Source organism: Pleurodeles waltl, chromosome 5 (assembly GCF_031143425.1).
Source record: "Pleurodeles waltl isolate 20211129_DDA chromosome 5, aPleWal1.hap1.20221129, whole genome shotgun sequence".
Classification (NCBI taxonomy): domain Eukaryota; kingdom Metazoa; phylum Chordata; class Amphibia; order Caudata; family Salamandridae; genus Pleurodeles; species Pleurodeles waltl.
Genome location: NC_090444.1, coordinates 701,171,543 through 701,197,568, shown reverse-complemented (window position 1 = coordinate 701,197,568; position 26,026 = coordinate 701,171,543). Strand labels below are relative to the sequence as shown.

The 26,026-nt window shown below is 44.4% G+C and overlaps 1 protein-coding gene across 2 annotated transcripts in view; it reads left to right on the top strand.

Annotated features, from left to right (window-relative positions):
* Window positions 1-26,026, top strand: part of TFB1M (transcription factor B1, mitochondrial) — a 391,094-nt gene that overhangs the window by 229,572 nt on the left and 135,496 nt on the right. The gene's annotated exons all lie outside the window — the stretch shown is intronic.

Here is a 26,026-nt window from a genome sequence, read left to right as displayed (position 1 = left end):
TGCCAAGTTCGAGGGTATCTATGCATTTCGTGAGTATACACACATTACAGTTACCACAAGGGAAATGGCCTGCAACCGGTGGAATATCCCACAAAGCCTTCTGTCTACCAGGAGTGACCCCAGGACACGGTCGGGTATGGATCAACATATCTCTAATGTTGATCGTTTGTTTGAAAGCAAAAAGAGGTTTCTGAATATCTATACCTCCACTACACAATATGTTCCATCTTTTATTGATTACCCTCTTAATGGTGTTGGACAATGGAGTGAATGTGGATACACAGGTCAGCTTATTATCTGTTGGACGAGGACTAGTCTGCAATAATGTGTCCAGATTACAATACTTGGCTCGTTTATAAGCAGTTTTAACCACTTGATCTGGGTAATGACGTTCACTCAAATTGTTTGCAACACATCCGCAGTTTTTAAAACAGGTTGTCCAGAAATAATCAGCCCGGATTAGCAATGTCTACCCAAGCTAAATTACTTCTTTAATGACCCAAAAATACAAATCAAAAATGAAAGTCTTTTGACAACAGATGTTTTATGGAGGTATATCAGGGGGGGCAGGATTATCTTCAGGATGATCTTACTTAGTGCCAAGAGAGGTTGAAAGGATCGCAGTGTGATTGGTATGAGAAAGGCCTGTGAAGACTGAAGTGTAAGAAGCATTGCCAGCCTCCCAGCAAAAAAAAAAAAAAAAAAATGATGTGAGTCCTAGAGTTCTTAATGTATCCCATGCAGGAGTATCGTAAATGGATATAGTGGTGCTGACAGGTTACATGTAATGGGTTACAGCAGTCAGTCATTCAGTAGTTTGCGCTCCTCGAGCTGCACGCAGCACTATGTCTCGAGGAGAGGAAGCTTTGTGTGCTGAGTCCTGTTCTGGACATGGGACAAAATTAGTAGGAACATCTTCGGAGTCTAAGGATGTCTATGATGTGATGAGGTCACTAGTCGCCACCAATGTCATTTTCTAAATCTTTTAGGACGCACTCCACACCCCGGTCATTCTAGAAAGCCACAGAACCGGGAAAGGGGTCAGATGGCTCAGGAGAGGGCGCTGTTCCATCCCCCATTCCCATGCAGCTTCTGGAGTTTCAAAATAGATGGGATTTAAAATTGTGGATCACCTTAAGTTTCGATGTGGGTACGTGAGCATATATTGGAGCTTATGTGATCCGAGTTTATGTTGGAATGTATTAAATGATTTCCAGAAAAAAAATAGGATGCCACTCAATTGAAATAAAATCTCTGCCAGTTTGCACCCCTCTTTAAGGACCACATCCCGGTGCCCATGGTTCAGTAATTTGGTAATAGGAGTGTGGAGCACACCTGGCTGGGGTCCTTGTGCCAAAGACCTATGCACCCATTCACTGACAAAGCAGGTGGAAACTTGATCAGCGGGTATCCATGTAGTAATCCAGCGTTTTAGAAAATCTGGTGTGGAACCCTCCACCCCATCAGCGAACTCCACAAAGTGGAGACTGCAGTGTTGTGTTCTATTTTCAGCATTTCCATACAGTCTTCCAATAATTTGGATGTTGCTGAGAGACAGGTGAACATGGAGCAGAGTCCCCGTACCATATTCTCTAATTCTGAAATGTGACCTTCCACCTGAGAGACCCTCTCAAACACACCAGGGAGGTATAAGCGCAAGAGAATGACCTTGACTCCAACCTCCCTGATCTTAGAGTTGAGAGCAGAGCGAGATGCCTGAATGGCTTGAAGGATAGTCTCTGCATCTTCTGCCCTGAAAGAGAAGACCGCATCCCCCCCTCCCCCCAACCCTTTGGCCCCCCAACAGCTCACCAGATTCACTCGCCAGGGCCATAAACTTTACAATTTTGCTGTGCTCCCAGAAGGGGAGGTTTGTCTCGTCTATAGCGTGGGGGTCCTCAAGTTGTAAGTGTTGTAGGAGGAGGGATAGTGGTTGTCACTGTTTGAGTGTAATCCAAATTAGTAGTGCACCTCAAGTTCAAGCGACCAGCAAACTTAGCTGGTGGAGTCAGATGAAGGCCAGCTGAAGGGGAGACAGGAGGAGTCGGTGTCCCCCACCAGGTACCAAATGTGCCAGTAGCCTTGGGGAATCCCACCTCTCTCTGTCATTCACCCGCTTGCGCTGCGGGTATCCAGGGTGCGGGCAGCAAGTGAAGTTGAAAACCCTTTCCAGAACTCCGACCAGAAATGGACATCTGTGGCAGCCCCAGATGACTCAAGATGGAGAGGGTGCTTTCAGCAAGACCCAAAGCAGTGTGTCTATTAATTATTTGCAGAACGACACCACTTCATATCGTTAGGGCTATCCAAGTGCCAAAGGTCCACATCCCAGGGGGAAAGAATCAGTGAGAGTGTGGGGGCCCGTAAGCCATCACAGCTGGCCCTCTGGGCCCCAAATGAACCAGTCCATACAATGGGAGAGAGCACTTTTTAGCTACCGCCCCTAGGTTAGGCGAGATACAGCCACATGGTTCAGGATCGCCCACACAGGTCCCAGGAGGACCCTCTGCCAATCACCACGCCGCCCCCCAGCCCTGAGGCTCGAGTCAGGCCTGGGGAAGGAAGGTGGAAATCGCCACCACCCGAGCCCATTAAGCGATCATTGTCAGTGACCCCGGGGCCCATTACTCAGCAGTATGGAGGGGAGAGAGACTGCACCTCGTCTCAGTGATTTGCCCGAGAACTCGACTGGTGCCCCTCAGCGACCTCCATGCATGGGCTGCCCAGCTGATGCCGCCAAGCTCACGCAGCCTGCACTTCCACGTGGAGTGGCATGCATTAGGGACCAGTGGCCCTGTTGGTCACAACGAGAAACATTTGTCTTGGTCTGGCTGCTGACACGGGCCCCAGCCGCAATTTCTGTGTGAAACACCAGGGAAAACATGCACGAATCCGCTTGGACACACTGATTCCTGCATGCTGTGTCCCAAAACCTTGTACTCCCTGTCGTTTCCCCATCCAGGGATTTACATAGATACCTGATAACAGTAATTCAAGGGGCAGAGAAATCACGGGGATTATTCTTGTCCACTCTTAATAAGGGCCTTATTCATCAAAGTTTGGTAATGTCTCAGATTTTCTCTCATAATGTACTTGCCTCACCTACCGTCCCTCTTTTTAACTGTTTCATAAAGTTTCCACCCAAGGGCTGCAGAAGGTAAAGCTCTAGTAATCACTGCCGTCTGAAACTACAAATGTGGAAGAGGAATCTGCATAACTTAGATTCTGACGGATAGCTCACACTTCATAGTGACTTACAACTCTTCAGATCCATGCAGATTTCATGTAGGTGACTCGGGGCTGATAGTGGAGCAAAACAAGCCTTACATACCTAAATGGAGCACAGAGGCAGTTTACACCCTCCTATCAGCGCTTCGGTGCTCCTCGCACAATTATAGCCATTCTAATTTTTAGCACTTGACCTTAGATAGGAAGGCCAATCGCTAACAAAGATCAGATGATATATTGAACTTGAGCACAATTAATGTTCCAGTTTCATCTGAAATTACGGTTGCGGTAGAGAAGGTTAACTAGAATCATTTTCGCATTACGTTTCTCTCACATCACCAGCCAATTGTTACCATTGATGGCTGACTTCTAAACAAATCTCATTATGTAAATATCTTCCTGAGAGATGTTTGTTCAACCATTGCACTCACTTATAATATTAATTTAATTCTAGAGGTGGGCAGTATTGATATTTTGGCAATTATAGGAGCCTGGTTTAAGGGCCACTCAGCAGGTCCGCTAATCGAGAAACTGAGCTAGGATGATATGTAGTAGTAAATCAGGTTGGGAGAGGGTTAATCGAGATCAGTTGCCTGCCTATCGATCGTTCAAAGCTTTTTCTTGCAAATAAAGCCCTATTAATGATAAGAAAACCTGAATAATTGTACTTCTCTGCTGTCCCAAAATATCGGAGGACTAATTGGCATATCTGGTCCACTCTTTGTTTGAGGTTAATAGCCACATCATAAATGTTGTGGTTTTCACCTGTGGGCCATTAGTGGTCATCCAGGTTCTGATCACTTGACAGCCTTGGCCTGTTAACAGTGGGTAAAGTCAGTGACCCCTGTGAAAGACCATATATTGGATTAGATGTTGTCTTCTGAAGGCTTGCTATTATTTAGCTTGATAAGCTGCGGCTTCCATGGATGGAGCACGTCCTTGTCACTTGCTGGCTTGACTGCCCCTTTCTGAGAGGCAAGGGGGCGAATCACACTGACCCACATATTCAAAACGATCCCCTGCCTTACAAGAAGGATTGGGTGAATTTTTTTGACTGTGTGACGCAGGTGCAAATCAGTGCCAGAAACCCCAAATTTCACCAGATGAGCATCTGCCTACAATGGCTAAAAAACGCAGTTGTGCGTGGTAATTCCAAAGAAGTCAACGAACTGGTGCGGAGTTACCTGTCTGAATATTTTGGGCTTTTTTGAAAATGTGGGCAGTCTAAGCTGGAAATCTGCCAGTTTTTTGTGGTGCCCGGGGAGCATATTTGGGTGTTTTAGCCGCACATCACCATGAGACAAACCAGGAAAAATGTACATTTCACACAATGAGTATTTCTGGATATTTTTCCATCCAAACGAAATTGAAGCTCTTCTACAGAGCATACAGTCCTAAAGTGCGTCCCACTGATGAGTTTGTAGAGGAAAATAACCTTACGCTACTTAATGTAGTGAATGTATTGACGATTAAACTACAAGGGATACAGCAACCTCTTCTTAGGCTTACTTTACTGGTTTGGTAAGGTATTTAAAAGCCAAGGTACACTCACTTTAGGATCCTGGGGCTATCTGAAATGAGTCTCGGAACAGGACAGAGTTATTGTGAACTCGATCCATCTTTCTTACACTGTTGCAGTTCTGCAAGTTGAAAAGAGTTATTGTACAGAAATAATCTAACTCATTGATCACTGTATGAAAGTGATCTTTAATATTTTTTGGGAAGTCAACTGTCTGAAGGTGGCAATTGCAGGACCGTCTAATTCTCAGTTGTTTTCACCTAAGCATCTGGAGCTTTTTCTTCGTAGGGTTGCAAGCATAGGAGTCAGCATTTCGGCACTTTGCAGCAAATCATGAGGTAATATCTGGCACCATGGACTCAAGACATTTCAGCTATACACCTTCAAGCTCTGCCTGTGGATGTCCACTAACCAAAATACCAGGGAAATGACACTACAAATCATTTGACGCCTTGACAGTATCATAAGGTTAACTCCTTTGTCCCACTGTCAGCCTCTCCACATTTTTGCTGCTGTGGGTTGCTCAGGCCACGACAATGGGTGAAAACTACTATAAGTAGACAGAGCTATTCCACCCTCTGGTTGCTTTCTATTCTGGCACAGCCTCCATGACCCAAGAAGTTAAGGCCAGGGGTACCCTTAATTTATGGCCATGGACCAACCAGTACTCCTTTCTACCTCGTCCAAAAACTGATTTGGTGCCAGAATTAATCTTTGTGCCGGTAACAATTGTCGAAGATGAATCTGTCACTAAGGCCATGAATTTCACTAATTGTTCAGGCGATCCCTATCTCTCAATTGTTGTTAAGAAATATGATGACTCTTCTCTTTGACAATTGCTGAAATTATTAACTTCTCATAGACTGAAAATGCAATTCTTGAGTGTTGTAAGCAAGCCTTGATAACATAATTATGGGAAATAGCCCGTCCTGGATACCTCAGACCTAGCTACTCACATGTCTATTGCTAGAGTTTTTTAGCAAAGAGTTTTGAAAAAGCATAGCCTTCTCAACTTTCCTGCCATGTTGAAGATAGCGCTTTGATGGAAGACAGGTTGTTTGACTTATGACCGTGTAGTTAGCCTGAACTCGTGCTCCTAGATGTTAGGGTACAGCTGTTGTGGGTGGCCGGCAAAGCATCTGCCTGCCTATGGGTTTTATTAGATCTGTCTGTTTCAGTTGACTTGCTGGTGTAACTAACAGCATTATCTCCTACTTCAAGGATTCCTTCGCCAGCAGTCAGATAGGGAAAATTAACCAATTCTAGGACTGATCACCACAAGAAACTCACCGACCACTGTTTCCGTGGTTGGTAATTTTTTAATTGGGGGAAGGATCCCTTGCCCAAACTCACCTTCACACTCCTTATGCTTTTTTTTAATGTAGGAGGATCTGTGTGTCAGAAGTTATGGTGAGATGTCATTCGCACTCCTTAGTGAACAAGTATCAGCTGTGCCATTAAAGGATCTTGAATTGACTAACCTGGCAGCCTCTTCATGCGTTACTGAATAAGCACCAAATGATTCAGAATCGTGATGTGAGAGTAGTGTACAGTATAGACAAATTGCATCATTTTCCCTCTACTGTCTGGGTCATACACATCCCTTGTCTTGAAACAGGATTGTGTTTCATGGCACTGTACTTATTCACAACTTCCTATATAAGGTAGGGTCAGACCATTGGGTTTGATCTTCTGGCTAGTACACCCACACGCGAGTCTTATGGCCTGCTGAAGCTATTTTAATTTGCATTAAGTACTGTATTCCATAATGGAAGAGAGGCATGGTTATAATTACTGTAGAAACTAGGTTCTGTAACGAATTAGTCCAGGCTTTGAGACAGGTGACTGATCTAAAACACTTTAAACAACTACTTAAAACTCACCTTATCCCTTACGACTGGTCTGGGTGCTACTTTGTGACGAAGACACTTTGATACCCTTGAGATTCAGTGTTTTATAAATGATTTGGAAATGGAACATATGTGCCTCCTCTGACTATTTATTGGATTCTTACATTGGCCCCAGTCTTTCTTTCAGACGTCTGAATAATCCCACAAAACGTAGCCACACTTGCTAAGTCAGAATTTTCACGCCCCATTCAATATATGTTTCTCTAAGAACTTATCTATCGAAAATGGCTCATTCAAAATTGAGTTAATTATCTTTGAAACACATGTATAAGTTCAGGTTCTGCCTCACTCACGCAGAAACATGAATGTGGTACAAGTAGTGTCTAAAATGTCCAGATAGGACTTGGGCTTTTAATGGTTTTTTGCCTGTTTATACGTATCAAGGGGTAATAACTTTTTCTACCTTTGGAGTGTGAGTAGCCAACATCTATTTCGGTCTCAGAAATAAAGCCCGACATTTACTTAATTTTTTTCTGTGTGCTCTGCAGTAAACTTTTAAGCTGTGGTCTGAACAGAAGACAATAATTTTGTCTATGAGCAGGGAATAACGATAAAACTGTGTATTAGTAGGGAAAATCAGAGTCGCCAGATGTCACATACAGGCATGGTGCCCATTGCATAAAATCTTTATAATTAATTAGATGAGGCTTGAAGTAACAAGTACAAATAAAGTGGTGGTTACTCCAGAAACTCTGTTTTATGGCATACTCAACTGCTTTATTTAGCTTGGCCATTCCCTTGCAAATGACTCCAAATATGTTATGGACAGGAATATTTGCTGTATAATAAATTTCAACTTTCATTATCTGAAATGACGATTGTTAACCACAGTGTGAGGTGAGGTTCTTCACAAGGAGGAGACGTGTCTCAAAGTGTTGGTGGAAGCCGTGTTAAGAACGATGGTGTTAGAAATGGGGTCTTTGGTTGGCAGTCAGGTTACCCCCTGTCCAAGCAAGGACCCTCACTCTAGTCAGGGTAAGTCATACACAATCCAAATTATCCTGTGCCCACCCTCTGGTAGCTTGGCACTGAGCAGACAGGCTTAACTTAGAAGGCAAGGTGTAAAGTATTTGTGCAATAAATCATGCAATAACACAGTATAAACATCACAAAAAATACACCTCACAGGTTTAGAAAAATATAGAATATTTATCTGAGTAGATTAAGGTCAAAACGATCAAGATTTGATAAATACAAGTTTAAATATCACTTTTATAATGATAAATAGAGTCTTTAGTTCTTAAAAAGCAATAAGTGTCTCTTACAAGCACAAAGTACCTGGTTTGCATATAAATTATCTGCAGAGGAGGAGATGCATGGAAAACGGGGAGGTGTGCGTTGGTTTCTCCGGCCGCACACAGATGATGTGTTGATGTTTTTCCACGCTGCAAAGGCTTTGCGTCGATTTCCGGCATGCAGACTTGGATCCTCTTCGGGTTGCGGGGTATTTTGAAGCCCCGGGGACAATGCAGAGAAATCCAGGGCGTGCAAGACGAAGTCACTGGAGCTACGTCGATCCGGTGGGCAATGTGGGGAAGTTTCTGTTGCATGGCAGATGCTGAATCGATTCCTCTCGCGGGAAGTCGGGCTGCATCGTTACGGCTCAGTTATGCATCGATCCAGTGGGCCGTGCATCGAAGTTACGGTCGCAATGGGGAGCCGGGCTGCATTGTTCCAGTTCAGCCTTGTGGTGATTTTCTCATCGCAGGGCAGGCTGTGCGTCGATTCTAGCAGGCTGTGCGTCAATTGTCACTGCACAAGGATTTCTTTGCAGAGATGTAGTATTTTTGGCCCTGAGACGTCAGAAAACCGGATGCAAGCTCAATCCAAGCCCTTGGAGAGCACTTCTCAGCAGAGCCAGAGAGCAGCAAGGCAGCAGGGCAACAGCAAGACAGCAGTCCTTTACAGCAAAGCAGTCAGGTGAGTCCTTTGGACAGCCAGGAAGCTTCTCTTAGCAAGTTGCAGGTTCTGGTTCAGAGCTCCTTTCCCAGTAGGTATCTTGGCAAGAAGTGTCTGACGTGGTAGAGTCAGGGACCCGGTTTAAATACCCAAAAGTGCCTTTGAAGTGGGGGAGACTTCAAAGAGTGGCTTAGAATTGCACAAGGTCCCCTTTCAGTTACATCCTGTCTGCAAGGGTCCCAGTGGGGGGTTTGGCAGTCTATTGTGTGAGGGCATGCCACTGTTCTTTGAAATGTAAGTGTCAGGGCCCCCACCTTCCCAGCCCAGGAAGACCCATTCAGTATGCAGATGTGTGCAGGTGTGACTGAGTATCCTGTGTTTGGGGTTCAGGTGTGACTGAGCATCCTGTGTTTGGGGTTGTCTGAATGAAGTGCACAAAGGAGCTGTCGACTAACCTAGCCAGACGTGGATTGTAGGCACAGAAAGATTTAAGTGCAGAGAAAGGCATTTCTAAAGTAGTAATATTAAATCCAAGTTCACCAGTCAGCAGGATTTTGTATTACCATTCTGGCCATACTTAATATGACCCTGTTACTCCTTTCAGATCATAATCTACCACTCAAACAGTATATGAGGGTAGCCCTAATGTTAGCCTATGAAAGGAGCAGGCCTCACAGCAGTGAAAAACTAATTTAGGAGTTTTACACTACCAGGCCATATATACTACATATGTCCTGCTTTTTGCCTACATAGCACCCTGCCCTCTGGGTCACCTACGGCCTACCTTAGGGGTGACTAATATTGTAGTTTAAGGCTTGGCAAGTACTTTTAAATGCTAAGTCGAAGTGCCAGTGAAACTGCACACACAGGCCTTTCAGTGTCAGGCCTGAGGCATGGTTAAGGGGCTACTTATGTGGGTGGCACAAACAGTGCTGCAGGCCCACTAGTAGCATTTAATTTACAGGCCATAGGCACGTGTAGTGCACTTTACCAGGGACTTACAAGTAAATTAAATAAGCCAATTGGGTATGGACCAATGTCACCATGTTTTATGGGAGACAGCATATGCACTTTAACACTGGTTAGCAGTGGTAAAGTGCGCCGAGTCCTAAAACCAGGAAAAACGGTGCCCAAAAAGTGGAGGTAGGCAGTCAAAAAGTTAGGGGTGAGCATCCTAAGGTTGTCAGGTTTAACAGATGGGATATGGTAAATGGTGAAGAACCTTATCCTTTGTGGAAGACCTGTTATAGTGTACATTCTAATAGAGGTCCTGTATATGTTTGCCTATATCCGGTGAGTCTTCCTGTTGCTGTTTGTGTGATCTCATGACATTCTATGGCTGTGGTAGTAAACTTTATCAAACTAACCTGCTTGCAACATCTAATCTCCTGGTTGGGTGTATATAAAATATTAATCTTTTCTTTTTTCACAAGTAAATATAGCTTGACCTTTTATTATTGATTACCTAATTTTTCTTGCATACAGCTTTTACTTGTTGCGACCTCCCAAATAGAAGGGAGACGAACCAGGCATGGGCTGTTTCAATAACAAATTGATGGGCAACCGTGTTCGAAAATACTGAGAGGCCTGATGGAATAAAGATTCTCTAGGAGTCTTCTTTTAAAGTCTTCTGTCCATTGTAGTTGAGATTTTAAGCCTTCAGTGGTTTGGTTGATGGTAATTCCTTACATATTTTTCTGAGAATGTGTACAGTGAACATTGTTCTGACGTTGAATGGTTCTAATTGAAAAATTGACATATTAGGCATTGGGTGATATCTGTATGTCTCAAAGATTGTGCCAAACCCTTAAATAAAGAATCTGTTTGTAAGATAGATGTATGAATGTAAGATGGTGCAATTTTGTTCTCCCAGATGGACTTGAGCCTAGAAAGAACGCACGTCAGTCATCATGAGTGCAGTTCAGAGCCTTGTAGCCTCTGTGGTGCAAGATTCCCCACAACCCCCATCTTTCAGGGGCCCCCATTTAACCCAAAACCTATGAATATCAGTGATTTATCGTAGCCTTAAAGGCCCTGCAACACATTCTGCAGGCAGGCCCTCCGTCTTACGCTACTCCACTGTAGTCAATGTAGCTTTGGAGCTGACAAACGCTTGAGATTGATAAAACATCAGTGAATAGAAGAAGATTGTCAGTTGTGTGACTTGGGAGACTTGCACGTTTAATTGATGAACAAATGTTTGACTTAGTCAGCCAAATTAATTGCTGAGATTTCTTGATCCACTCATTGGGGTTTGGTGCGCTTCTTGACAATTTCCAACAGCTGCAAGATTCCTTTGTTATTGTTCCCAGTTTGGCAGGTAATTTAGGCTTTCTTTGCTCCAAATGTACCTTCCTGAATTCTCTTTGGGATCTCTTGCAAGCTTTGTAGTTTCTTTTTGACAAAGAATTAGCTCAAGTGCCACTTTCACTTCCTGCAAGTTATCCCTCTGGTCAGCAATCGAACTTCCAAAGATTTGTAAAAGTTAGGAAAGAAACTTAGGGCCAGATTTATGGAAAATGGTGCTGCTCCGAGTGCACCGCCATGTGTGCGCCGTATTTAAAATAAGGTTTCACCATGGTACAGGTTATTGGGCAATAGCATCCATTTTCGTGACGCTATTGATGTACTCTGCAGGAGTAGCGCTAAAATATTGGCGCTACTCCTGCAGATCACATAGGGGCCCATTCTAAAGAATGGAAGCCCCCTTTTAACACCTACTCTTTAATAGGTGTTAAAAGTGCCATAAAAATGGTGCAAGGAAATCTGATAGATTTCCTTGCACCATGTTTCCAGTTTTCTAATGGGAGAAGCCTCCTTTGCATACATTATGCCTGTTGCAGGCGTAATGTAGCACAAAGGGTTACAGAGTGGCACAATGCATGCATTGCGCTACTCGGTAAATACGGCACAGGGATTTTGGCCTTATTGGACCAAATTAACGTAAAAAATATTGACGTTAATATGGTGCAGGGTGGTGCTAGAGGACTTTAAATATGCCCATTAGTGTATTTTTCACTGGTTATTTGAAGTTAACCAATGGCACCTTCAGGGTGAATAATATCTCAAAGCCAGCAACAGACCCTTTCCATTCCTGGTGTGTCACTAGCATTGCAAGCTTTTGTGTTCCCAATGAAAGTAAGAATATGAAATGAGATAATATGGAATGGAGTGACATAAGGAAATAAGGAAACTTGATGAGTGCATAGATTAGAGAAGGCAGAAGATGAGGATTACCACAACCTGTACCATGTGGCGTAGGTCATAGATTTACTCTTTAATGGGTTAGCTTGTGCCAAAGCTTTAGGAGAACATTTGCTGATCAGCTGGCATTGCTGTCCTCTTTGTTCCAGTAGATGGTGATGTTCTCCATGAACGTTAGCAGTGGCGGCACCTCCGTTATGGCGGAGGAGCATTCCCCCACCCCCCGCCAGCAGCTGCAGCTGCGAACCTTTTACTACAAACCAATAATAAACGATGTTTTGTAGTAAAAGGGGCGGGGCATTGGGGATGACAGCCATGGAGGGGAATGCACAGAGCATTCCCCTGGTGAGCATGTATGTTTGGCCGTCCGTCTCGGGCTGGCCAAACACACATGCGCACTGTGCTCAGTGCTGGGCTGGAGAGAGCAGGCACAGACTCCTTGTGTACCTGGGAGCACCCTGGCTGGGCGCTATGCCAATCCTAACGCTGCTCTGAGCAGCGTCAGCATTGGCCGCAAGGAGGCTGGGAGTCTGTGCCTGCAGAAGAGGAGCAGCGTGGTCACAGCGGCGAGTAAAGGAGGTAAGTGTATTCTAATTCCCCCCCTCGCCTTTCCCCGCACTGCGCCACCCCTCCCCTTCAAAGCCCTGAGAGTCATTCCTGGTGGAAAGGAAGTTATTTTGTCACAAAGGTTGTAAATTCGGCCCTGGTCTCGGGACATAAACTTGCATATGGCAATTACTAAATGGAATAACAGTGTGAAAATCATCCAGTTGGATTTTATTCTTGATACAAAAAAAGGCTACACCACCACCTCAGGCACAATATAGGAAGATTGAAAGCAAAGTCAATTAGTGTTTTGTCATTTATAGTCCTTCGTTATATGTACTGTATATTATGTACATCTTCAAGCACTCTTGCAAAATTTTAGACGATTTTGCCCAAAAAGGGGGGGGGGGGCCATGAAGCCGAATATGTCCCTTTTTTAGTCTTCAGAGTACTGGAAATATAGTGCAGAAAATGTAATACAAGTTGTAAATTATTCCCACCTGTTTTATTGCAACAAGTGTAATGGAGACTTTTGCATGAATGCACCTATAGTAACTTGTGTTTTTTTGCCACAGACATTTCTAATATGTGAAATCAAATATTGACTTTTTTGGAGAAGGTGATTGGAAAGCCATGAGTGTTCTAAATGCAGGTCATCATACAGCACAAAACCCTGCTTTTATACGCTATTGAAAAGACTGAATTAAACAAATAGCCTCGAATGTGAATGAAGTATCACTCCTGTGGCAGACAGATGGGGAGGGTGGAGCTACTACTGCAGGGAAGCACACCAGCATCCATTAGGTGCATGGAAAGTCTTAAGAGTGCCTGCTTTTTCCCGGCGTTTGGCATTTTTGCGATAACGAAAACTAGAAATGTTTGGTACTCATGTTGGCCATAAGATGTGTCGAAGATCGTAGAACAATTTTAAATTTTATCTCACTCTCTCAAACTTAGAGGCCCAGTAATGTGTGTGTGTGTGTGTGTGTGTGTGAGAGAGAGAGAGTCTGTGTGGCTGCAGTTAGGTGGATCAGTTTCTTATGTGTAATTGAAAAGGCTTTTATCTGATAGAGACTTCTAGCTGCAGATTCCTTACCTTAGAATTCCCTGGCATCATCTTCAAATCCAGAATTTTTCTGCTGAGCAGGGGCACAGTACCACGCCAGCCACAACTCAGCCACCGTCCTCAGGCTTCACACCATCCTGGAAGAGGACGTGGTTGTGGTACCATCAGACCCAGAGGGTCTGGCCAGCGGTCAGCCACCACACAGCCCTCCCTCCACTGCGCCCAAGCCCTCCTAGTGTGGTTCTGCAGGACCATGTCCGTCGAGTTGGAGGGAGGATTCAATTTCATCTCCCTCACTGGCATTCCATCACAACGGACAAATGGGTCTTGCAGATCATACAGAAAGGCTATTCCCTCCCCTTCCAGTCTTTTCCTCCCTCTATCCCTCCGACAAAAGAGCGGCTGATGGAGGACCATTTGGTTTTGCTCTGCGAAGAAGTTATGGCTCTCTTGGCCAAGGAAGCTTTAGAAAGGGTCCCAATGTCAGAAGTAGGCAGTGGTTGTTATTCCCGCTACTTTCTGATACCCAAAAATAACAAGGGTCCCTATAGGATTTAATATAGGATTCAGTCTCTTCCTCAAGAAGGAGAAATTCAAGATGCTCACTATTTTGCTCAGGTCTTTTCTGCCCTAGACCCAGGAGACTGGATGGTAGCATTGGACTTGCAGGATGCGTATTTTCATATCCCTATCCTGCCCGCCCACAGGCGTTACTTGCGGTTCAAGGTAGGCCATGAGCACTTTCAGTTTACTGTGCTCCCTTTCAGTCTCACCAGTGCCCCTCAGGTGTTCACAAAGGTGATGGCAATGGTAGCAGCTCATCTGCGCAGGCCAGGGATTTCAGTCTTCCCCTACCTAGACGATTGGCTGTTGAAGGCTCCGACGCCCCAGGCTCTCATCACCCACCTCCAGACGACGGCGAACCTCCTGCATTCGCTGGGGTTCCCTATCAATGTGCCGAAGTCACCCCTGGCTCCCTCTCAGAGGCTCCCTTTTATTGGAGCTGTTCTGGACACAGCGTAGTATCGGGCCTACCCTCCCGAGCAGCGAGTCCAGGATATTCAGGTTATGATACCGATGTTTTGGCCTCTAGCCTGGATTTCGGTGAGACAGACTCTGAGGCTATTGGGACTCATGACTTCCTGCATCCTATTGGTCAAGCATGCCAGGTGGCATATGAGGGCTCTGCAGAGGGACCTGAAGTTCCAATGGGCACAGCATCAGGGAAATCTTACCGACGTAGTTCAGATCTCGGAGAGGACTGCAAAGGATCTGCAGTGGTGGTTAGTGAATTGCGATTGGGTCAAAGTCAGACTCCTCTCCCTTCCACAAGCAGATCTCACAGTAGTGACAGATGCGTCACTTCTGGGATGGGGCAGACATCTGGCAGAGGTGGAGATCAGGGGTCTCTTGTCTCCGGCGGAATCCGGGCTCCATATCAACTTGTTGGCGCTTCGGGCGATCTGACTAGCATTAAAGGCATTTCTTCCTGTTGTGAAAGGGAAGGTACTGCAGGTGTTCACGGACAACACCACTGCAATGTGGTACTGCAACAAGCAGGGCGGTGTGGGGCCGTGGACCCTTTGTCAAGATGCTTTGTATATCAGGACATGGCTGGAACCGCAGGGCATAACCCTGGTGGTTCAACACCTGGCGGGTTCTCTGAACGCCAGGGGGATGTACTCAGTTGATGATGCTTAGCGGATCACGAATGGTATCTCCATCCGAAGGTGGCGCAAGGACTCTTTCAGTAGTGGGGAGAGCCTTGGTTAGATCTGTTCGCCTCCTTAGAGAATGCGCAATGTCAGCAGTTTTGCAAGTTGGAGTTTCCAAGGGGGCTATCGCTAGGCGATGCTTTTCGTTGCGAGTGGAGTTTAGGCCTCCCATATGCCTTTCCACCCAGAGTTCTCACGAAAATCAAGAACGACCGGGCCCAAGTAATCCTAGTGGCTCCGGATTGGGCAGGGAGAGTCTGGTATCCAGAGCTTCTCAAAATGAGCATCAGTCCTCCAATCAGGTTGCCTCTTCTGGAGGATATTCTGTCGCAGCAGCAGGGGAAGGTTCTTCACCCGTACCTGTCAAACTTGCGGCTTCATGTGTGGAGGTTGAGTGGTGACAGTTGATAGTTTATGACCTCCCTTCTGAAGTATGTGATGTCATTCTGGCAGCCAGGCGTCCCTCTACTAAGTCAATTTACGCCTGCTGGTGGAAACGTTTTGTTTCATATTGTACAGGGAGGTCTATTGATGCTCATTCTTCTTCTCTATCTAATGTCCTTTTATTTATTCTATCTATCGCCCAACAGGGTTCTTCCTTAGGGACTCTCAAGGGCTAGCTTGCTGCCTTATTGACTTTTCTACGCTTGCCCGGCCAACCATCTTTGTTCAAGTCTCCCATCGTACAAAGATTTTTAAAATGGCTTGTGCATATGTTTCCACCTGTGCCTTTTGTCATGCCCAAGCGGGATCTTAATCTTGTTCTTACTTTCCTAATGTGTGCTCCTTTTGAGCCTTTACATAACTGTCCTCCCTGGCTGCTTACTATCAAAACAGCCTTTTTTGTGGCAGTTACATCTGCCAGGAGAGTGAGTGAGCTGCAGGCTTTATCATCGAAACCGCTGTATCTCACGATATATCCTGATAAAGTAGTCCTTAGAACTCGTGCCTCTTTCCTCCCCAAGGTGGTGACCCCTTTCCATCTGGGTCAAAATATCACCCTGCCCACCTTCTTTGTGCCACCGCAACCCTCTAAGGAAGAGGAGTGTCTCCATTGGCTGGCCCCAAACAGCGTTATCGTTCTACCTTGACCGCACAAAAGAGTTCCAGGTGGAGGACCAACTCTTTGTGGGATGCGTTGGTGCAAAGAAGAGTCGGGCAGTACAGAAACTGTCCAGTAAGCGCTGGGTCGTTCTCTGTATAAAGGTTTGCTAGGCTTTGGCCAAGAAGCGGCCTCCAGAGGGCTTGAGGGCTCACTCTACCAGAGCAAAAGCTGGTACCACTGCATTAGCTTGTGGCATGCTGGTTCTTGACATCTGCCAAGCAGCAACGTGGGCTTCCTTGCACATGTTTGCAAAACACTACTGCCTGGATAGCCAAGTGAGGAGAGAGGGGCATTCCTGGTGTAAAATATATCCTCAAGACCCACCACCAGGAGTTATAGCTTGGATATCTATTCTAATGTAAGGAATCTGCAGCTAGACGTTTCTATCAGATGAACAAGTTACTTACCTTCGGTAATGAATTATCTGGTAGAGACTCTATCTAGCTGCAGATTCCTTACACCCACCCAAGCCTCCCCACTCTGCGGATATATATATACCCATCATGTTTTGGTACTTTGGTTTTCTTAAAGTCATGTCTTTTTTCATTCAGACAATCAAGCGGAGAACTGAAATGCTGTTGGTTATTCCACGAATCTGCGCTTCTGCTGTGGGAAGTTGTGGAAAAGAACTGACGTACGTGCACCGGGGTGGTGCCTATATAGCAGACCGTGACGTCACAGACGGCTCCAACGACGCCAAGCAGAGCCGGACGATGCATGCAGATCCGAATGACGCCACCTGACAGCGCGCACAAGGTACTGCTCAGCAGAAAAATTCTGGATTCGAAGCTGACGCCGTGGAATTCTAAGGTAAGGGACTCTACCTGATAATTTGTTACCGAAGGTAAGTAACTTGTTTGTTTGTGACATATTTTAATACAAGCAATAAAGCAAGCTACAGTCAGAAACCAGAACCAATGAGAAATTAAACAACACAGTTGTAGGGTAAAGCTTATGTCTTATCAGAGATAAAATCGTGTTTAATGAGACTCGCTTTCAGAGCTCTCTAAAAGACAAGAAGAGTCTGCATCACTGCATCATATTTTGGCATAATTCCATAGGACTTGGAAGATAAAGCCTTCACTGAGAGTTCCGTGGGACATATCTTTTGAAGTCTTGATTTGCCCTTTTGCCTTTTCCCCATGGACATTTCTAGAAGTAACTTTTGTTCTGCAGTGTCTGATTGGTACTATCCATTTGTTGTGATGATGTGAATATTGATGATGATTTATTGCTAACCGGTGATAAAACACATTCCTGAATTGATTCCTCGACTCCAGTGGGAGACACTAATAGGGGAGATGTGGTTGCTGTTTTTGTCTTGCAGTGTATGGAGAATGACATTCCTGGAGTGAGGGAATGCTGTGGTTAGCCAGTTCAAGTGATGTTGCCTTCATCATTGTACAAGAAGACCAGAGATTGAAATTCTGTTATGAAATCTTCTTGGAGTCCTCTGGCAGAATCAGTGGCCTAATTGGGATTTGTTTTAACTACAAGATTTGCAGATGGCACATAAATTGAAGACAGGCAGACTGTTGAAATTGGATTGTGCACAGTTAGATTAGAATGTTAGATGATGAAGTATTATGCTGCATTGCATTGCAGGATATTAGTAGGAGACATCCAAAAAGGTTTTTAGATGGCCTCTGGCCATGTTTGGACATCTTTGGTGTTGCTTTCCAAAAACTCCATCTTCCTGGGATTTTGGTGTAGCGAATGTGATGCTGTATACATTTTTGCAATGGACTGAACTGCCTATTGCCATTCTGAGAAGAAACCTCTGGGAACAACTTGGCATTAGCAGCATATTTCTGTATGGTTATCTTCTCTCTCTAGCAGTGCTGTCCCCAGTGGTCTTCTACATAAATTCATACATTGAACAAGATCAGTGATGAAGACCACCACTGGATCACTCCATATGACAGTTAAAATGTGGCAACAAGGTGGGAGGAGAGGGAGGTCTGGAGGATCCTATTTGTACAAACTGTGTGCTTCTTGATCATGGGAGGTGTTGGAAAGTGGATTATTGGTAAGGGCAGGTAAGTACCTATACCTAGCAATAGGCCACTAACCTACACTTGGGTCCAGTTAGTTCTCAATAAACTACATCCAGCTCAACCCTTGGTAGCTTGGCAACAATTGAGAAGGCTTAACTTAGGAGACAAGTGTGTAAAGAATTTAAAAATCACAAAACAACAAATAGGTAAAACCCAAAACACAATAAAATCCAACACCAATTTATACAAATAGATTATATTTTATCTTTAAAATGACACCAAAATGGTTAAAAAAGGATAAGGGGAACCGGAGATATACATTTTTAAAGAATACATGTTTTCTAGTCTATAGAGGTAACTGGCGCTCAAAAGGTTCAAACAAAGTCACACTAAACTTGATCCAAGGTTCCAGAAGGTCTGAGTTGCTCCTTAAGAGTCGGGACTACAATTCCCAGAATGCACCTGGTCAGAATCCTCTAATGGCCACTGGACGCTGGTCAGCTGGGCTCTGCTTGCAGAACTTGATGCAGGGGACTCTGGGCAGCTCCTTTGTACCTATAACAAACAGGAAGTCCCTTCTTGAATCAGTTAAAGACAGGCTAAGTCCACGTGTGAAGCTGGTGCAGTCCTTCAGAGTGCAGTGTCCAGGTGCAGTTCAGGGGTCCAGCAGGGCAGTCCTTCTTCTTTCTTGTCTTGTTCCTTGTAGGGATCTAAGGTGTGGGTGCAGCTCTACCATATTTATCCTTGCTCCTGGGGTGGAAAGCAGGGGGGCCTGACTGTCCCCACAGGCTCCTCCTCCCTTTGATGACCACTTCTTGGGAAGTGTTGCAAAAATCAGTCTCAGGGAGCAAGATTCTTCAAAAATACATCATGGCTGAAACTGATTTTTGGAGTTAGATCTGACTGAGCTCACCCACAGGTGTAGCTAAAAATCCTAAACACATCGCTCTCCTACTCTCTCCTAATCTAGTCAAGAGGGCACCTAATTGTCTGGGGTTGCAAGAAATGGGGGAGGTCCTGAGCTGCTCCAACTTACCTTTGAAGACCAGTTTGACTGCCCCGCCGCATCCTGTTTCACCATCTGCTGAGGCAGATCTCCTCTCCCTGGCACATCCTTTGTGTTCAGCCCAGGCCACTTCATACCTCATCAAGCCTGGCCAGGCTGCCAGAGAATGGCCAATCAGAGAAGGGCACTACAGAACTTAAGCTGGTAACTTTCAGGTAGAGTTTTAAAAATCTCTACCTGATATTAAATCCAGCAATGGCAAGTTGTAGGATTTATTATAACAATTCATTTGATACCAAACTCAAGATAACAGTCTCTTCTGGGGACTTTGTTAATTAAAATGAAGTCTCCCCATGTTAGCCTATGGAGGCCATTCACTACAGTGAGGGAAAAACAAATTTGGCTTTTTTACCTCACCAGGGCTTATAAAACAATTTTATAGGGTCCTTGCTTATAGTTACATGGCACCCAGCCCTAGGGGCACATAGGGCACTCCTTAGGGGTGATTTATATGTAAAGAATAAGGTAGTTTAAGACTTTGGAAGTACTTTAAATTCCAAAGTCGAATTTTCATATAACTTTAGTTTAAAAACAGCCATCAAGGCAGGCCTGCCTTTAAAATGACCCTGCGCACCTCAGCAATGCACCTATGTGTGTACTACCTATGCTGGGGTCCCTACACCTACATGCTCCACCATATACTAGGGACTTGTAGGTAGGATGACATAGCCAATTATAATTAGCCTATGTGCATACTCATTTTACACAGAGTACTGGCTCTGGGACTGGTTAGCAGTACCCAGGGCACCATCAGAGTCTGGAAAACACCAGCAAAAAGTGAAAAATGGGGGCAAAAAATTAGGCAGCCTCTCCAATCAGTCCTGTTTTCTCGCCCCTCAACCCCCAGCCCACATGACCGGGAGACTCTGCCCAACCCTGGGAGAATCTTCCCGGCTTGTCAGGCGAGGAAGACAGTGAAGAAAATTGGCTGTCCCTTTGCAGGGCCTACTCTGCCTTACATCCTCCTGTCATGGTCACTCCCTCTGGGTAGTGAACCCATCCCAACACTTATCCATTTTAAACTGAAACCTCCCTGTAGGAGGTCTTCCTCCCCTCTCTCTGCCAACTTGGGTAGTGAGGCACCCACCTCCCCTATCCATAACTTTGCTAGGGCAACACCTAGCTTACCCAAAGAGGTCACCCAACAATTGAGCAATCCCACCATGACCAACAGGGTCAGGGGGGCCTACTTTGCTCTTGACCCTGGGGTCTGCCTCCCAGGCCAAGTGCAGTGCTGCAGTGAAGGTCAGCACCCAGCAGAGGCTACTGACAGCTGTCAGCAACCAAAACCACACCCTAACCTCTCCACTGACAGGTGGGTGAACTGCTTTAGGTGTTGCTGTGGGGTCCTGGCACCCCTCTTGCTGTCTAGAATGGGGGGCTGCCACCTCCTGTGGGAGACACCCTCCTTCCACTCTCCTTTCTGCCAGTGCAGGGGCAACACCTTGCAGCTGGACAGCTGCCTGACAACTCAGGACTTCCTTGGGGCCAGGTGAGGCCTCACTAGTGCCAACTCTTGGCTCCCTCTCACTGGGGCAGAAGGTCTTGGGCTCACTGGAGCACTCTTTAAGAGTGACCTACCCTTTATTTTCTTCTTCTCTTTTCTTGGGGACCCCTGTTTTCTAACTGTAGGAACTGGTTCCCCAGGACTATGGGTTGGGGGGCGCCCGCCCTATCTGGAATCAGACTCACCTCTGCGAGGTCATTGCCCTGAATACAGTCTAGGGGGAGGTCAGCACTGACCACCACCCTGACCCAGTCAAGAATACCCTCCCTTTCTAGGGGCACTATGGCTACAGGTTTGGTGGTGGCCTCACCTGTGGCTATCCTGACTTTCCTGATCTCCCCTGAGACATACATGTCAGGTGTCACCAACCGGTCACTCACTATAGTGTGACTGGCACAGGTGTCTCTGAGGCCAGTGGTAGGGATCCTATTTACTTGAATGGGGTGAAAGTGCCTACTCCCACCCCTTCAGGGATCACCAGCTTACCATCTGGTCCTGTCTTCCAGCCCAATGCTATGAGGACCTCATCATCTGAGGAGTCCTCCTCCATGGCTACACTAGACAGCCCACTGCTAACCACCTTTTTTGGACAAATGGCATCTCCTCTGAAATGACCTGTCTGCTGACAGTCAAAGCAGGCCTTATTGTCCAAGAGCTTCTCTAATTCTGGGTTTCCGTGCCTCTGTTTGTCAGAGTGGGAGTTGGATTTACTCCTCTCCTTCTGAGGGTTCTGGGTTACCAAGGGAGTCTTTGTGGTGGACTTACCACTTCCCTCTTTAGGCTTTTGGGGACCTGACCCCCCCTTGGAGTCTCCCCCCTGAGACTTGACAACGAACCTTGTTTTTAGCCACTCATCAGCTGCCTCCCCCAGCTCTCTGGCATTGGTCAGCTTAGAGTCCACTAAATGCTGGCATAACCTTTCTTGAATACAATTGGTCAAGATATATTCTCTCATGATCAAATTGTATAACTCCTCATAAGTGTTTAATTTGTTGCCATGTTTCCAGCCCTCTAGGGCCTAAAGTGAGGTGTCTACAAAGTCCTCCCAAGACTGGGTATTGACCTTCTCGGTGTCTCTGAACTTTATTCTGTACTGCTCTGGGGTCATATCAAACTTCTTGGTTAAACATCTCTTTATGCTGTGATAAGAATCTGCTTCCTCCCCCCCCTAGGGTGAGGAGCGTATCCATCCCAGATATTGGGACCAACTCCCATAGGAGTGATCCCCATTATTGGGGTTGAACCCTCATCTGGAGTGCCCTCTCAAAGGCCTCCAACCACTTGTCTATGTCATCCCCCTCTACATAAGCAGGAACAACTGCCTTGGGTAACCTGGGGTTGAACCTACCACCCATGGAGACCACAAATTCTCTTGCTGCACCGTCTCTCTGTTCAATCTTTGCCCACTTCTTTTTCTCTATGGCCAACCATAGGGGTGACGTGTGTAAAAGTAAGGTAGTTTATGACTTTAAAAGTACTTTTAATTCCAAAGTTGAATATGCATATAAGTTTCGTTTAAAAACAGCCAGCAAGGTATGCCTGCCTTTAAAATGACCCTGGGCACCTCAGCAGTGCACCTTTAGGTGCACTACCTATGCTGGGGCCCCTAAACCTACATGTCCTACCATATACTATGGACTTATAAGTAGTTTGATATAGCCAATTATAATTAGCCTAAGTTGCATATTCATTTTACACAGAGTACAGACCCTGGGACTGGTTAACAATACCCAGGGCACCATCAGAGTCAGGAAAACACCAGCAAAAAGGCTATTTGTATGATCCGTGTTTGATCATGTCACTATTGTTCCTCTTGTAGCATCAGCTTAACTTAATTTTCCACTGCAAAGTGCTATTTTTTGTACGTTAAATAGTGAGTAACTGTGTGTGTGAACATGCATGCCTGACCTGTGCTTTGTTGGAGTGTGTGGCAGTTGTGTTTTTTAAAATGATGTCCTTGTGTGGATGTCTGTCCTGTGATTTGTATAAGTGCATGTCTAGTGAAAATCTTTTGTTACTGGATTTTTTATGTGAAATGATTGCATGTGTATGTGAATTATGTGTCTGATTTCATATGCATGTCAATTATGTGTGCTTATTTTGGGCAGTGTGTGAAGTGAATATGCGTACGTGCACGTAAACAGTGATTTCTCTTTTGTCAGGGAAAGTGTCTAAGGGCCGATTGTGAGGTGATTGTGATTGTATGCTTGTGAGCTACATGCAGATTTCTACATAAGGTACGATAATAATTAATAATAAAAATAGCCCCTCTTGCTGAAACTCTTCTTACCATTCTCCCTTTTTCACCACTAGTGTGTTCAGTATAAAAGTGGAAACCTCACAAAGTAACAATCATTGGCTAAGCCAAAAGGTCAGGGTCAGTTGCTAACACTTTAAATTGCACAGTGCTTGTTTTTTTTAGTAAATTGTTGCTGTAAAAGTTTATTACAAAAACTATTCAAACAATGTCCCCTTGACATTGGCAGTTTTTTTTTTTTGAGTTTTTACTTTTATTTAAAAAAAATCAAAGGTGTCCGTCCATGCATGTGGAGGCTTGCAGGTGCATGTACATGTGGTGCCCATTTGGCGTGCATGAAAAATGAATGAATTATGCATGTGATAAGCGCAAATGGAGGCACACAAGCTGCCCGGTCCATTGTTGGGGAACTCTATGGCCTTTTAGAAAAAATAATAATAATAAAATAAAATAAAAAGTAAGCAGCATTTTTTACAGTTAACATAAAGAACTGTGTGCCTGATGCGTGCATATGAAGTGAGGCAACTGGCCCAGGAGCGATGTTGGAGGAGTTGGCAACCCGCCACAAAAAAAGTACAAAGAAAATTGAAATGTAGTCCTGGGCACTGAAGTGGGCCTCTTTTTCTGAGTAAGTGCAGATGGTCCAAGAGCAGAATCCCGTCATTCACAGAGAAGAAAGCCAATGGCTGAAATGGGCTGACCCTGTGCCCTATGTTGAATGCTGTGATGAGTGGAACAAAAATGTGAATGAGCGAACTATCCACGAACGGATGAGGAGGGCTGGCTTAAAGCCCCTGTAACTAAGTGTTTTTATCTATATAGTTTTGCTACAATCAAATGGTCCTGTCTAAAGCCAGACCTAAACAGCAGTGCCTTTTCCCGCTGGTTAGGAGGCACACCAGAGGTAATATCGAGAACAATTAGGGTTGGAGAGGGCTGTTGGTCTTCTAGGGAAACACCAAGAATCTGTGAACAAGCTGAATTTTAACACACGTTTAGGAGTATTGGCAGCATTATCAGTTATATTGAGTGAGTGTTAAGCACATTGTTAATGAACATACTGCTAATACATAAGATTTACTTTTCCTGGTTTTTACAAGATGAGCCAGTCTTGTGTTTGAAATAAGGTACTACGTGCAGACATGGTTTAAGAAAATTGATATTTTTGTTTAAATTTTTTTTTTTTCATTTAGAAGAAACGCAGATGTAGACGCAGGGGCATTTGTTGAATAAACTAAATGATTCCTTGAGTGTGCTTGACATATATTCTCTCGGAATTATAGCTGTCTTATTCTTAGGTTAAGATTTGCTTGTTATTTTAGTCTAATAAGGGCATGATGTTTATTGAAGTAAACATATTAGGCCTGAATCACAAAGCTGTTTACTCACCCACATTTCACTTCAGTGCACAAATATATATATTCATTTGGGAGAGAAAAGTCCCACTCCTGATTCACAGATTAAGAAACGGTGGGGTTTTTATTAATCTTCGCAAGAGGCGGCATAGAATGTCCATGTAAATGGTGATCTTTTCTCATGAGCAAATTTGGTTAAAGAGGCGAGTTTGCTTTAATTCTGGGATGATACACTAGGAAAAGTTTTAAACACTCACAAATGTGCAAGTTTTGTGAGTATTCACAAAACGTTTTCTGGTGGTTTCCCACATTGAAAACTCTAGGAAATGTACTTCTCCGAGGTGATTAATTATGCGTTTTCAGGTTGAGAATAGGAAGCACCCCAATGGTTCATGTGGGTGTAAAAGAAGAGGTTTTCCCAGAAGAAAAAGTACGCTCCCGTGCCTCGGAGATGACACAGAAAAAGTTTACGAGTTCAAATGTCCTTGAAAGTCAGATTTCCGCATGCAGAAATGTAAATCTACATAAAGGGTCATGTATGTGATCACTCATGGGAAACTGAAAGTAATGTAAATTCCTAGCAATACTCCACAAATTAATCGTGTGAATTCCTAAAACGTCAGAGAGATTTACTCCAAATGTAGGAGTAAACTTATTAGAGTATCTTTTGTTCTAAGGAACATTTTTGTGAATCAGGCCTATAGAGACCAAAATATCAGAATTAATTATTGAACTGTTTAAAATAATCGGAAATAGGTAATACATTTAAATGGTCAAACATTTGACATAGCACGGCTCAAGGCCCAGGAAACCTGTTTACAATGCACTCTTAAATCATCACGTGTTATTTAGTCTTTAGTAATCACAAATGTAGCTAACAAAACAATATTTCAAAAGTTATGATAAGGCCAAATTAAGTCTCCTATTTTGAATTTTGGCAATGTGGGTTCAATATGCCAGATTGTATTTATACATGTCCCTCTAAGTAACGCAATTTCATTCATGTGAAAAAATGTGGTTTATAGAAACAGTAAGGTTAAAAGTCTAGAACACCAGAAGAATGGAATTTCAGTATGAAGGTGCAAGAACATCAGAAGTTATGGAAACATGCATGAATATGCTGCAGGTACACATGTGTGGTACCCTAATCCTCGCAATGTTATTGTGGGGCTGCGGAGTCGATCTGGCATTTAAGCACGGGTTGTGAACATGGCGGGAGAATGCATGTAGTTCATCATGTAAATAGAAGTGAGTGAAGGTAATGGCATAAAATTAAGGTTGCAGTTCTCAACGTTGCCTTTCCTGATCTTTATGATTGTTAATATTAACTATTTTATTTTGCATACATATCGCTTATCAATGCCTACTGTACATTTATGGCCTTCAAATTAACCACATTGAAAGGTACAGATTAGCGTCCTGATTTTGTGGCCGCAAACCTAAACTAACATAAAACTTTTGAGGTTTAATTGGTGTCTCAGTACAGGGGTTTTACACTGACACTGAATTGTTGTATGTACTAACATCACTTTTGTGTCAGTTGGAATACATATATGTATGATTGTGTCTGTATTTACACAAATATACAAATATAAGTACAGATAAATGTTTACTTGAAATCAAAAGCACCCACCTTAATCTGGTCTCTTTTC